Here is a 14,608-nt window from a genome sequence, read left to right on the forward strand (position 1 = left end):
GGATAAGCCATTCCTACTGGAGGTGGATGCCTCGTCCGTTGGTGCTGGAGCAGTCCTCTACCAAAAGGATGCTCAAGGTCGGAAGCATCCATGCTTCTTCTTCTCCAAGACCTTCACGCCAGCGGAGAGGAACTACTCCATCGGGGACAGGGAGTTGCTAGCAATGAAGTTGGCCTTTTCGGAGTGGAGACACCTTCTGGAAGGTGCGCGATTTCCCTTCCAAGTTTACACGGACCACAAAAATTTGGTCTATTTGCAGACAGCTCAGCGGCTAAATTCTCGCCAGGCCAGATGGTCCCTGTTCTTCTCCCGGTTCCACTTTTCCCTTCATTATCTCGCCGGGGAGAAGAATATCCGTGCTGACGCTCTCTCTCGCTCCCTTATGTCTACTGAGGAGGAGGAAGAGGAGCCTCGGCTTATTGTCCCTTCCGAGAGCCTGAGAACCGTGGCGCCGGTTTCGCTAGAGTCTGTGCCTCCGGGCAAGACTTTTGTGCCCATTAATTTGCGACCGGAGGTTCTCTTTTGGGCTCATTCGTCCAGGGTGGGTGGACACTTTGGGACAAAGAGGACATCTGAGCTACTGGCGAGGACGTACTGGTGGCCGCATATGGTCCGGGATGTCAGGGATTATGTTCTGGCGTGTGTCTCCTGCGCCAAAAATAAATCTCCGCGTCAAAGGCCAGCTGGTTTGCTCTATCCCTTGCCGGTGGCAGATAGGCCCTGGGAGATGGTCGGGATGGACTTTGTTGTGGGTTTGCCCAAGTCTCGCGGCTGTACCATCATTTGGGTCATCACCGATCATTTCTCAAAAATGGTGCATTTGGTGCCGCTGCCGCGGTTACCTTCTGCACGGGCCTTGGCAGCGTTGTTCATTAGACATATCTTCCGCCTACATGGTATGCCAGACAAAATTGTCAGTGACCGGGGTCCCCAGTTTGCGTCTCGGTTCTGGAGAGAGCTCTGTCGTCTTCTCAGTATTGAGTTGAATCTCTCTTCCGCTTATCATCCCGAGACGAATGGGTTGGTAGAGAGGGCCAACCAGACCTTGGTCACATACCTGCGACATTTTGTCTCAGCCAGGCAGGATGACTGGGCATCATTGCTGTCATGGGCAGAGTTTGCACTGAACAACGCCGTAGCCGACTCCACTGGACAAACCCCATTCCTCCTCAACTATGGTCAGCATCGACGGGTACCTGTGCCTATGCCCGTGTCTTCCGCCGACTCCAGGGTGGCAGACTGGGCTGTGGAGGCACGGTATATTTGGGACCGTACTCAGGATGCCATTCGGGCCTCTAAGGAGAGAATGAGGTCCTCCGCTGATGCTCATTGGCGCCCCGCTCCGACCTTTGCTCCTGGCGACTTGGTGTGGCTCTCCGCCCGTAACATCAGGCTGCGAGTTGAGTCCACTAAATTTGCTCCTCGCTACTTGGGCCCATTCAAGGTCCTCGAGCAGGTTAATCCTGTGGTCTATCGTTTGGCCCTTCCGCCACGCCTGGGTATCACCGACACCTTTCATGTGTCCCTCTTGAAACCCGTGTATATGTCCCGGTTTTCCGAGTCATCTGCTGGGACATCGGGTTCGTCTACGGACGATTATGAGGTGAACGCTATTTTGGGGTGCAAGGTGGTGCGTGGTAAAAAATTTTATTTGGTGGACTGGAAGGGTTATGGCCCCGAGGACAGGTCCTGGGAGCCTGTTGAGCACATTCGGGCTCCGCAGCTCATTGCTGCCTTCGAACGTAGCGAGGCCCAAGGAGGGGGGGCCATGTTAGGAGTCGAGTTTCCTCTGCTGCACAGGGGGAATCTCGATCCGTCTCCGCTGCGGTCTCCCATTCTCCTCCAGCCGCAGTGGAGTCTGCTCAGCAGGGACGTCGATCCCAGCGTCTCGCTCAGTCTGACTCTGTGCGAAGAGTTGCTGCTGCTTCTCCAGTCTCTGCCATTAAAGTCAGTGCTGGTCAGCAGCGAGCGGACTTCTCTGGGACTAAGTCCTTGTCTGCACGTACTGAGCATGCCCAGGGTAAGATCTCCCGTTGGAGATCGTGGGTCATGTGCTCAGGCTCTGCAGCACATTCCTTTGGTCCTCTTGGCAGGTCTTGGAAGGGCAAAAGTGCTGTAGCCACTTCCTGTGCTGCAACTATATAAACTGCGCATGACCGCACGGCCATGCGCTAGTATTGTCTCATAATGTTATATGTGTGTGTGTAGATGAATGTATGCCGATGGATGAAAGCTCCTAAATATCCCTCCCTAGAGTTGTTGTCTGCTCGCGGATGTTGGTAGCTATCTAGCGCCCGACTAATCATCTGCACGATACACACATTACAGCGTCCTCTTGCTGTGTCCGCCTGTACGGCGCCGTGCGCTTGCCTTGCGCTTTCCATACCCAAGGCAATGTGGTTGGTGGCGTCCGTCAGTGCGGCATTGCTCGCACTCCTGTGCATTTATATATTTATACTTAGTTTCCTTACACACCCAGTTGTGGTGTAGTGCCAGCGAGGGTCTAATCGGACTTCAATCCCAGTTGGGGTTAAGTACGCTGACTACTCGCTCGCGCTTTAGGTGCGGTACCGCGATCCTGTGACGCAACAGGATTGCTCCCTTCACGCTGGGTGAGGTTGAACCCACGTGTATATACTTTAGTGTACCGCCATATAGTCTGTATTTACTAGCAGCAGGTTTTCACCTGCACAGTGGACCCTGGACTGCGAACGCATCTATATCACCTTTCTTGGTGCGTTCCGCCAGTCCTAACACACTTGGTGGGTTAAAGTGCTCACCACACATCTAGATAAGTTCCTTAGGGGGTATACTTTCAAAAATGGTGTCACTTGTGGGGGTTTTCAATGTTTAGGCACATCAAGGGCTCTACAAGCGCGACATGGTGTCCTATCTCAATTCCAGTCAATTTTGCATTGAAAAGTCAAATGGCGCTCCTTCCCTTCCGAGCTCTGCTGTGTGCCCAAACAGTGGTTACCCCCACATATCAGCGTACTCAGGATAAATTGCACAACAACTTTTGGGGTCCACTTTCTCCTGCTACCCTTGGTAAAATAAAACAAATTGGAGCTAAAGTAAATTTTTTCTGAAAAAAAATTAAATGTTCATTTTTGTAAACATTCCAAAAATTCCTGTGAAACACCTGGGGTGCAGTTTTTAGAATGGTGTCACACTAGAATATTTTCTATCATATAGACCCCTCAAAGTGACTTCAAATGTGATGTAGTCCCTAAAAAAAAATGGTGTTTTAAAAATGGGAAATTGCAGGTCAAAATTTAACCCTTATAACTCCCTAACAAAAAAAAATTTTGTTCCAAAATTGTGCTGATATAAAGTAGACATGTGGGAAATGTTACTTATTAAGTATTTTGTGTGATATATCTCTGTGATTTAAGGGCATAATAATTCAAAGTTGGAAAATTGTGAAATGTTTAAAATTTTTGCCAAATTTCCGTTTTTAAAAAAAAAACACAAGTAATATCAAAGACATTTTACCACTATCAGGAAGTACAATATGTAACAAGAAAACCATGTCGGAATCATCAGGATCCGTTGAAGCGTTCCAGAGTTATAACCTCATAAAGGGACAGTGGTCAGAATTGTAAAAATTGGTCTGGTCATTAACGTGCAAACCACCCTTGGGGGTAAAATTCAGATTATGATATGGAACATAAAAAGAAAAAAACACACAAAAAAAAGAAATCGACCATAAAAAAGTATAATATGTCATGCTGTGACAGGCTTCGGTAAGAAAGAAGGACTTCAAACTGTGCCTGAAACTGAAACCCTAACTATCCCTTTCCCGAGGGTACTCTTAAAGGTAGAGAGGCCCGAGTCTCCGATCGTACTATGCCCCTGTTAGTGTTCTAAGCTGTCCCCTTCATCAGGCAAACAGTGATAACAGAAAGCAACATGCATACAAAACAGTCACTAAGGGTAGAGAGGAATAAAGGGAAGAATTGGAAGCTACAAACCAAATGGTAATGGGATAATGGAAGAAGCATACACCCAAAAACAGCAAACAACAATCTCCAGCAGCAACTACAAACTTCAACTTCAGCACACCAACTCCAGCAAGCCAGGAAGTAAACGTTCACAGTCAGAGGGGAGAAGGTCTGGCCAGGTTTTATTGAGGGAGAAAATGCGCAGGTCAGGATCAGCTGTGAGATGGAGATGCATGTTTCTGACCAGCATACAAAGAGTCATTAACCTCTTCAGCGCCAAAGGAAACAAAGTCCACTTAATATGAAGAACAAAACACACAGGCTAAATAGAAGACCTGCGATTCATAATACCGTACGTAGTGATCACCTAAACCCAGATCTCCCAGGAGGATTTGACACTCGTGACCTAATAGCACCACTAAAGTGGTGAGTTTGGATGGTAATGGTGTTAACTGTGAAAGTATTCCAGATGTGTATAAGCGTTTCAGTTTCACTTGCCGGCTTTGAACAACGACACTTTCCAGAACATTTTCAGAAGTTCTTTCCACTTTCCAGAAGTTCAGCATTTTAATGGAAGAAATCACAAGCTGAACTCACCTAAAAGTTACTATAATAAGTGATTATCAAATTACATCTCTCCGGTCTGAGTTTAACTGAATGATTTCAAACATCGTTCTTAGAGTCTCTGCGGCTTTTCAACATGGGATTTTTAGGAGAGCTGCTCCGAACAGTTTGTGGCTTAAAAAAAACTATTTTAATTGCCATAAAGAATGTTATTTAATGTGCTCCATGCAGAAATATGAGAGGAAACGTCAACAACAAAGGAGATCGAAACACTCGAAAACAGCAAAGCAATAAACATCAGACGTCTGAAACGAAAACAAAGGAAATTAGACAATTATTAAGGGTTTGTCAGCGGTCAAAAAGAGATGCTCATTATACCGAGGGAGAATATTTGTGAATTTCTTTGTACGGGGCGGATGTGGCCTTGTATATAGAAATATGTTACTAAAGATTTCATTCTTAGACAGTGCGCCACTGGCTTGCTGTGTGATCCTTTTCAAGATTTATTTTACATCAATGTGATTTTCCATTTTTCTTTTTAATATTGCAGACGGCTCGGCTGCAGGGGAAATACTGATATTTTTCACAATGAAGCTTTGCATATTGTCTACTTTAGCATCTTGGGTAAAAAATAATAATGTGCGTGCATCAAGATGGCTCTGTGAATGCAAAGACTTGTTTTCAAAGTTAGGAAAGGTGCAGACGACCGTGAATCCGAGAGAATCGGGTTGATTGTGAAAATCACCGTATGATCAGAGTTTGAGCCGATTCTATCAGGTGAGGAAAAGAGAAAGAAAAACATTTCTCCATCTTCTCCATTCTGTCAGTCCTTGGAAATCGGACCACACTTGGAGGATAACATCTGAGTGTTTTTCAATGGTTTCCATGGACTTGTTGACTTGCTTGACCGAGTGTGTAATGCTGCTGCAGTGCAGTATAGCACAACCTCCGCCAGGGGAGAGAGGTTGCTCACACAGTGTAACACCACTGAACAGCAGCGCCACAAGGTGGCGAAAGAATAGTCAGACGAGCCGAGTCAGAAACCATCAGTACAAGAAGTACCAGAGGTCACAGCAATACAAGCCAGAAGTCAGAGCCAGATGGGAGCAGATATGACCGAGACAAGAGACAGTAAACAGGTCAGAATACAAGCCGGGTCACATACCAAGAGGTCCAAATACAGGGAGCGAACACTAAGACAAAGCGGAGTGGCAGGAAAGGGAAGTCAAAGGAACAGAGTACACGGGCAGAGGACAAAACATGGCATCAAGGGGTCAGCTGCTCTAGCCAGGGAGCATGAACTATCACTGACATTGGTCTGCAGGCACAGCAGACTGAAATAGCCACACAGAACCCAAAACGAGGCAAAGAAGTTTAACCCCCGCATGACCAGACCGGGGAAAAAATAACAAGAAACAAACCCCGGCCTGGATCATGACAGAATGCAATCCGAATATCGGATCAAACTTAAGCATGCAGCGAATCTGATATCTGCATGGCCCCATAGAGTATCATTGGTCCGAGTACACTCTGATGTTTTGTCGGATTGCACTTGGACCGAAAATGTGGCCATATGCTCGAGCCCTGATGGCCAGGTTTGGAGGAAGCTACAGAACTATGACATTTTTCTATAAAACTGTTAAAAAAAATATATAAGAAAATGAAAAGGTTAAAAAATTCTAATACAAAATTGAAAAACAAGCAAACATTTTTTAAATAAATTATCTAATATTTTTAAATAAAATCACAAAATAATAAAACAGATCAAATGAGAAGTATACTGAAATGGCCTCCATGTCAACTTTGGTAAGCCAGCAGAGATGTCTGGTAGCTGGTCTGTCAAAGAGAACAAAGAAGCGCTGATCCGAGGGAGTGCTGTGTATGGAAGGTTCAGGGGAAATAACTGGTGGCCTCAGTGCAGCTATCTAATGTGTAGGGAGGGCTTTAGACCACCTGTCACAGATCTGTTATCCAGCCAAACCAGTTCTCCTGCTTTGCACTTATCCCTCATGAAACTCATGCACTCATCCCTCAGTAAACTCCCCAATGCATGTGTTTGCAAATGGAGTTTTTGGTTTGATTTCTCATAATGTGGCAGGGCCCTTTAATTGGTTGATATTGACTTTTTGAATGGATACCTCCAATAGGGGGCACTAGAGTTCCAGTACTATTCCTCTTTGAAGAGGCCATTTGCCTATTTTAATTCCCATTGGACAAGGGATAGCTTCCAAACTTGAGAATAAGCATTATGTAGCGCCCAATAAAATCAATGAATTGTATAATGCAGGACGGGACATGTTCTCCAGAGCGAGAAATGCTTTTTATTTGGCCAAGTGGTGAAAATTCTAAATGGAAAATCCTACATCTATTAATTTGTCATTCCCTATGAGACTTTATGGAAATAGTTTTTCTAAACTAAACAACCCCTTTAAGGTCAAAAATTGATTAACAGCCCATTAAAACAGAGACCTATCAAGTTTATCTAAGGCCTCATTCAGATGTGAGTGATTTCTGATGTATGCAAAAGATGGTCGGGGCGTCATCAATGTTTTGAATCATAGTTCCATGAAGCTGTCACTTTGCGTCGTTAGATCCATAATCAGACTGAGACTTAATGCCCCCATATGCTTTAGAAGAAAGCTGGCTGAGCCTTGTGATCGGTGGGATCAGCTAACAATGTAATGTCCTAAACTTCTCTTAATATATGATGTTGGGAGGAGAGAAGGATCTGACACTTTGGATTTCCAATGGCTGTTCCTTTTTGTTTTCTGGAAAAATTGTCCTGACGAAGGGGGTTGATGAGATGCCGAAACGTGAAGATATTTTTCAATAAAAGTTTTATAAGTAACCCCAATGGACTATGACTATAACACATTGGCAACTACTAACCCCCATTTTTGGCTTCTTCTACATGGGAATTCCTATCAATGGACCATACCAGCTCTGGGAGAGGGGTCACCAACATGAACTTCCATATCATTTTATAAGTCAATATTAGATGTTGTATTTTTAACACAACATACCAAGCTGAGCACTGACCCAAATGGTGTTGAAGGGTTTCACTCATTATACCTCTAATATTGATGTTTTGCCCTATGAAGTGGTGTCGCCATTTTTCACTTGGATTACAAATCGGTAGAGAATACTTCTGACAATGGATACCTCCAACGAAAAGTAAGAACCCTCCAAATGAGTCATACTTTTATTAGATCATCTCATATTCCATAATATCCAACAATATGGCATCAATTAGTTAATTAGTTCCCACAAATTTGGTAAAATTTTGTTACTAATTGGTATAAAAAAGATTCTGAGCGAAAATTCCTATTTTCACGTTTCTGTCTTTACAACAAAAGTAAGACTTGTGGATTCCAAAAAAATAAAAAATTGAAACTTTTCTAGACTCTTGGAGCTACAATATGAACAGTAATGAATATAGCCTTTACAGTTATTTTTTTTCATCCTGGCAGAAACCGAACTCATTTATCAATGCCAAAAATAAAAAAGGGAAAGGAACCCTCGAGGCAATACTCAAAATACAAGATCAAATGTATGATTAAGTTGTTACATTTCTTCTTTTTCTCCTCATGAATAGATGTGCACATTTTTTGATCTGGGATTTCCCCCCCATAATAGAAAATAATGAAGACTATTTATCAGAAAGCCTCGGAGCTAGCACAGCGGTTGTGACTAACGTAACAATACCTACATTTTTATTTTATTACACGTTAAGTACAAAAATAATTGCAGTTCGGTTGGTGAATATAATAAAATACAGATACATATTAACACTTAAAATTTACATGTGCTGTAAAATTATAGTCCTTACCTGTTACAATGCATATGATGCTACGATCAAGGTATGTTCGAAAGATGCCTTAATTTGCATTTTAGTGACATGAGATGCTGAGATTAGATACTATGTAACCAGTGATTGTCAGTGCTGTTAAAAAATATTTCACGTGACGAGGCCTTTAATCCTGAAAGGGGTTTTCCCATTTTATTTAACTAAAGCTTAAATAGGTATTCTTAAGTTGTCTCTTAAGCAGCTCGCAGCTTTGCAGTCTCCTTAATTAATAAAAAAAAGCAGCTAACTGATGTACAGAAATCAATGGTTTGGAGAGAGCTGACTAGTATGTTAGGAGTTAACTCTTCTCCTGGTCCTTATTTTCATGCTATATAACTAACATAAGCAATTTAATAACACAAGAATATCACTTTAAAGTTATTTTTAGGATGGTACACAAATGGCCCTAAGCTAGGGAATGTTATAAAAATAATGAAATAATAATTACTTACCTCTTGATGCCCCTGCACCTCCAGTGCTTCAACGACCATGAATCCCTTGACTCCTGGAATTGATTATGTCCCCTGACTGTTGCAATCAATTATGGTCCTCAATAGTCACACATTGTAAACATCACCATTAAGACGAGTGACTGACTGCAATGGTCAGGTGACTGATAGACTGATGTAATCACTTCTGGTACAAACGGACAAATGAAGCGAATGTACTGCAGCTGTGGGGATTCAAGGGATAATTATTTGGAGCTGGAAAAGTACAGAATCAGAATAGTCACAAACACGAACCGAGGTCAAAACAAGGAACAATTTTACAACAAGGAGCTAAGTAGGCAGCACTAAACTACAGGAGCACAAGACTATATCTCACAGCTTCCAGCAGTAAGCTGGAACTTAAGTAGGATGTGGTGCTCTCCAATTGGCAGGAACAGGGAGCTGATGACTCTAGTTACATGAGATGCTGAGATTAGATACTATTTAACCAGTGATTGTCAGTGATGTGAAAAAATATTTCACGTGATGATGCCTTTAATCCTGAAAGGGGTTTTCTCATTTTATTTAAGTAAAGCTTAAATAGGTATTCTTAAGTTGTCTCTTAAGCAGCTCACAACTCTGCAGTCTCCTTAATTCATTAAAAAAAGAAGCTAACTGCTGTACAGAAACCAATGGTTTGGAGAGAGCTGACTAGTATGTTAGGAGTTAACTCCTCCTGGAGGAGCTTATTTTCATGCTATCTAAGCAATTTAATAACACTAGAAGATCCATTTAAAGTTATTTTTAGGATGGGAAACAATTGACTCTAAGCTATGGAATGTCATAAAATGATGAAATAATAATTACTTACCTCTTGATGCCCCTGTACCTCCAGTGCTTCTATGACCATGAATCCCTTGACTCCTGGAATTGATTATGTCTCCTGACTGTTGCAATCAATCATTGTCCTCAATGATAACATGCTGTAAACATCACCTTTAAGATAAGTGACTGGCTGCAGTGGTCAGAAGACTAATAGACTGATGTCATCACTTCTTTTACAAACGGACAAATGGAGCGACTATACCGCAGCTGTGCGTATTCAAAGTATAATTAATTGGAGCAGGAAAAGTACAGACTCAGAATAGTCAGAAATACAAGCAGAGGTCAAAATAAGGAACAATAATAATACAACAAGGAGCTAAGCAGGCAGGACTAAACCACAGGAGCACAAGACTATATCTCACAGCTTCCAGCAGTAAGCTGGAAACTTAAAGGGAACCTGTCACCCCCAAAATCGAAGAAGAGCTAAGCCCACCGGCATCAAGGGCTTATCTTCAGCATTCTGTAACGCTGTAGATAAGCCCCCGATGTATCCTGAAAGATAAGAAAAAGAGGTTAGATTATACTCACTCAGGGGCGGTCTCGCTGCGGTCCGGGCCGATGGGCGTCGCGGTCCGGGGCCTCCCATCTTCTTACGATGACGTCCTCTTCTTGTCTTCATGCTCCGGCGCAGGCGTACTTTTTCTGTACTTTTTCTGCTTGAGGGCAGAGCAAAGTACTGCAGTGCACAGGCGCCGGGAAAGATGAGAGAGGCCAGACACCTGCGCACTGCAGTACTTTGCTCTGCCCTCAACAGGACAGATAAAGTACGCCTGCGTCAGAACCGCAGCGTGAAGACAAGAAGAGGACGTCATCCTACGAAGATGGGAGGCCCCGGACCACGATACCCATCAGACTGGACCACAGCAGGACCGCCCCTGGGTGAGTATAATCTAACCTCTTTTTCTCATCTTTCAGGATACATCGGGGGCTTATCTACAGCATTACAGAATGCTGTAGATACACCCCTGATGCCGGTGGGCTTAGCTCATCTTCGATTTTGGGGGTGGCAGGTTCCCTTTAAGTAGGATGTGGTGCTCTCCAATTAGCAGGAGCAGGGAGCTGATGACTCTAGCCCATACACACACCCATATTGCCAGACTGGACAGCACTACAGGTTCCAGCCATCCTAATCTAAATGCAATGCGCTGCGCCTGTCCAGAGTTTCTCACTCCAACATCTCTTCTATCACCAATGCCGCTTACAGAATGAATACGGCAGTGTCTGGCGACAGAAGAAGACATTGCAGGATCAGGTTCTGGTGGAGATGTAACAGAAATTTAAACAATTTGTTACACAATCCCTCAAAATTTCAGATTCGGATGAATTTGAAATTTTCTGCATTCGATTCTCAAAAAATTCCATTTTCCATTGTCGGTTTCTGCCAATTCCAAGAGCAGCTCTGAAGCTGGCCAGATCACTGCAACTGGATCACTTCAGTGCCCCTGCGCTGAGAGCACAGTTTGGACTAGTGACCTAACTATCCGAGAAGCAGGGGAGAAGTGCGGTCCTGAAGAGAGAAAATTGAAATAACCCTTTAAAAGTAAAAATGTAATAAAATAATAACCATTGATGCACCCACAGCTCTAGAATTTCTTCTCCAGTGATACCTTCCAGTACCATAATTGATGATGTCACGTGATAGCAACAGCCAATCACTGACCTAAATAGTCCCATCCCCATTGAGGACAGTGAGTGGCTGCAGCGGTCAGGTGACTGATGGACGGAATTACATAGTTTTTGTTAGAAATAGACAAATAGTGTGACTGTGTTGGAGCTGTTAGGGTTCAAGGGATAAGTAATTACGATTTCTTTATTTTTTAACATTCCCTACTTTAGGGTCAAATTTTAATCCCCCTTTAAGGACCTATCAGTTCTCCTGATTATAGATAACTTATTCAATTAGTATAAAATTAGCAGACCATTTTGCTGGATTCTTTTGAGGGCTGGGAAGGAGTCAAAATAACAAAACACTTTATGCAAGTCCCCGATCCTCCGCTCCAGTTTTTGTTTTTTCCAGTGTTGAAGCCAGTGAATGGTCTCGCACGGTCATGTCTAAAGGTCAATGATGAGTATTGCCCCCCACGTGACTACTTAAGGGAAATCACTGGCCTCAGCCTGAAAGAACCGAAGCCTGGAAAGAAGGACTGAAATCAATGGTTTGGAGAGAGCTGACTAGTATGTTAGGAGTTAACTCTTCTCCTGGTCCTTATTTTCAATATAACTAACATAAGCAATTATGTGGATGAACCTGTGGATGTAGAGGCGGCAATAAGGATAGGTGTGGGCCTTGGCCAGGTGAGTATAATGTCTTGTTATTTTTTAACTCTTTTTCTCCCCTATATTTATTATACTTTGGGGTCTGAAGAGACCTTGGAGCATAATGAACATCAATTGGGACGCTTTTAATTTGGGACTATTTTATTTGGACTGACGGCCAAATCAAGCAAATCTACCCAACACAAATTTTGGAAAATTTGCTATTGTCTACTCCTGATGTTTGCTTTAGTAAACTTACAGTGCCAAATCTGTAACAAGGCTCCAGACTATTGCGCATCATTATAGAACTGGAAACAAAGTCTCTGTTACCAGATCCTGGTTGAGACCACAACCGCTGCAATCCCTATAAGTATAGCAACGTTGGAGTCTCGATATCATGACCTTCATCTTCTAGCTAAATCCGAGCAACTCTTGGTCTGGAGGACCTTGCTTGTTTGATGGCTCACAAGGGCAATCTTGTTGTGGTGGCACTAGAGGGAAATAGATTGATTGCTGTCAGGTTCCAGATGATCGTGGAGTCCCAAGAAATCAAACACCTTATGGTCAAGGAACTTTACTAACAAAAACTGCAAAGTATTGTAAGAATAATTCGAAAATTGCCGTTTCCGGCACAGAGTATGAAATGAACGATGACAAGCAGCAGTCCAAAGCGCTAGTGGATACTGAAAGGTCAGTTGATAGAGGTGGGCATTCGTCTAAGACACAGGGCTATTTATCAGCGGCTCGTAGCTGAAATACGCACTCAATACATCCCAAGAACTGGCAAGCAGATTGAAAACATCCAAAGCAATTAGAAGCACAATGATTCTTTCTGCCGTCATCTGACAAGCTGATTTTAGGTCTCAGTGCAGGCAGAGCGCACACAGTTGTTGTTCTGTCCCTGCACCCATTCAGCATTGTATCCATGCCCTGCATGTTGATGGAAAACAGTTTACCTACAGGATGAATACATTGAATACATATACAAATTTCAGAAACTCTTACGTCACGTTACGCTCTCCTGATAGGAAAAAGAGAAGCAAAGGCGAATCGGTAGTTCTGGATAGAAGCCACTAATGGGAACCTTTACAAGATCACCAGAAGTTGTCACCCAGCTTATGAGTAAGACATAAATCGGCATTGATGTGCACGGTTATGTGCCAACACCCACCTGCTGCTCCCTAAAGGCTCCATCAAACAACATTTTTCCGTATTTTAAAATTAAAAGAATATTTTTGGATGAGGTTTTTTTTTATAAATTTTAAAATAATTACAGCATATTTGGTTAATATTTTGGTTAAAAAAAAATTCTGGATTCTCCTGAGTACAAGATTTAAGCTCACAGTCCGATCCTCAGCTCTGCCTGGCCTCTTCTTTCCCCTGCGCGAAATATCCACCTCTGGGCATTTGCACTCTTTGCCGGAGATTCCAGCGCCGATGGGTAAGACTCTGATATTACAACGCATGTTGTGACATGACAACGTCAAGACTTGTGCCACCTAAAGTGTTGATTATGTCTTAGGTGATGCACCTTGTGACGCGCATCGTAATGCCAGGCGCTTTTTTGTGCCAAATGACATGTCACAGAAGGACAGTGCCCAAAAGTTATATGGTTGAAGGAAAGATCAGGCTGGGCAGAGCAGATCAGACTGCGGACTGTGTCAAAATGTGAGTGGGAAGGTGAACACCAATTTTTTATATTCTTTCTTTTTCTTTTTAAACTCTACATTTAGTATGCTCTTGACTAGTCTTCCCGTAAAAAAAAACAAAAAAACATTTACATTGTGGAGACTATCGAGTGTGCATTATACAATATGAAGGACTGTGGTGCACATTATACTATATGGAGGACTATAGGGTGCATTATACTATGTGGAGGATTATGGGGCTAATCAAGCAAAAAGCTGCCAATTCATCAAGTGATTGGATTGTTTATGCCGGAACAAAAATGATGGCTTTCAGTAGCACATCACCTGGTAAAAACTTCAGACGTGTGACTGATAACATGTATGTGGACAGATTAATCTTTCAGTGATCATTCTGTCCCCATCATTGTTCCTCAGTCGGTGTAAAGAGGCTGGGAAACAAGCATTGAATGACTTCAATATTGTTGATCATGCTCAATTAGTGGCCTGAACTCAGCGCATGTAAATGCAACTGAAATGTTTCTGTGTGATGGTGCAATATGTGAGCATTTGGGGCCCCACGTTAAACTTTTGCTCAGGTCCCCACTTTGTCTGAAAGCGGCCCTGAGTGCCTCGAATACTGCAATATCCTCCCTCCTAACTACCCCTCTGCACCTTTGCTCTGCAAAACCCTTCATTGGCTTCCAATTTCCCAAGAGATACAGTTTAAACTACTAACACTGACCTACAAAGCCGTCCATAATCTGTCTCCAACCATAAAACTCCAAACTAATCTCTCGATACCTTCCCACATGTAATGTCTGATCCTCACAAGACCTTTTTTTCTCCTCAACTCTTGTACGTTCCTCACCAAAATTGCCTCCAAGACTTCTTCCTGTCACTTCACTGCCTGCTTCCCTCCATGGCTTCCCATCCTCCACCATGCAGGGACATTGACTTACTCACCACTCCTAGTCATGCTGTAAGTTCCTTATTCTCTGCTTGCTGTGAATTTTTCCTGGCAGCATGCTTATGGTGTAGGAACTTCCTTTTTCATAA

The sequence above is a fragment of the Ranitomeya imitator genome, chromosome 8, assembly GCF_032444005.1.
Source record: "Ranitomeya imitator isolate aRanImi1 chromosome 8, aRanImi1.pri, whole genome shotgun sequence".
Taxonomy (NCBI): domain Eukaryota; kingdom Metazoa; phylum Chordata; class Amphibia; order Anura; family Dendrobatidae; genus Ranitomeya; species Ranitomeya imitator.